Source organism: Anneissia japonica, unplaced genomic scaffold (genome assembly GCF_011630105.1).
Source record: "Anneissia japonica isolate Jap-2015-1 unplaced genomic scaffold, ASM1163010v1 scaffold288096_len198612_cov187, whole genome shotgun sequence".
Classification (NCBI taxonomy): Eukaryota; Metazoa; Echinodermata; class Crinoidea; order Comatulida; family Comatulidae; genus Anneissia; species Anneissia japonica.
Genome location: NW_022701639.1, coordinates 51,865 through 52,847, shown reverse-complemented (window position 1 = coordinate 52,847; position 983 = coordinate 51,865). Strand labels below are relative to the sequence as shown.

At 29.1% G+C, this 983-nt stretch overlaps 1 protein-coding gene across 1 annotated transcript in view; it reads left to right on the top strand.

Moving 5' to 3' along the window:
- Positions 1 to 983, top strand: part of LOC117103657 (solute carrier organic anion transporter family member 4A1-like) — a 10,590-nt gene that overhangs the window by 6,403 nt on the left and 3,204 nt on the right. The window lies entirely within an intron of this gene.

Here is a 983-nt window from a genome sequence, read left to right as displayed (position 1 = left end):
ATAACACAAAAGATTTAATGGCAGACATGTTTCGGGTTACCTTCAACCCATCATCAGTTAACAAAAAACAAAACAGAAATGAACCAAATACTCTTGTAGACTATATGTATATAGGTAATTATCATGCTGAATATTAAAGAGGTAGATTGATTTGTTTGACAATAAGTTTGACCAACTATAGTAACTCTAAAATCTGGACTAAGTGTAGCTAATTATTATTCTGAATATATAATTGAATACCGTGATTTGTTTAACTAAAGGTTAGTAAAGCAATAGTAAGTCTATAATATGGACAAGTGTAGCTAATTGTTATGTAGAATATATAATCAGGTACATTGATGTGTTTGACAAAAGGGTGTGAAGCTATAGTCAAATGCAAGGTAACAAGTGCTTGCATTATAACTATTGCTTATGTGTATATTTAAATAAGCTTTAAGTTAACATGTTTAATCTGCAAATTAAGATCAGGATTGTTCCATTTTATGTAAAGGGATTCTTTGATTTTCAATTTGAATTCATTGTTATCAATATCCAGTATAGAGAAACATTTCTTGTCAGACAACCTTTTACATTTACTGTTTGCGTCTGTATGGCCTATATAACTGGAATTACATCCAGCACATTTAAATTTATATACTACTGAGGATCGGGATTCATTGGGGATAGTATCTTTAGTACAAACAAATCAATGTACCTGATTATATATTCTACATAACAATTAGCTACATTGGTCCATATTATAGACTTACTATTGCTTTACTAACCTTTAGTTAAACAAATCACGGTATTCAATTATATATTCAGAATAATAATTAGCTACACTTAGTCCAGATTTTAGAGTTACTATAGTTGGTCGAACTTATTGTCAAACAAATCAATCTATCTCTTTAATATTCAGCATGATAATTACCTATATACATATAGTCTACAAGAGTATTTGGTTCATTTCTGTTTTGTTTTTTGTTAACTGATGATGGGTTGAA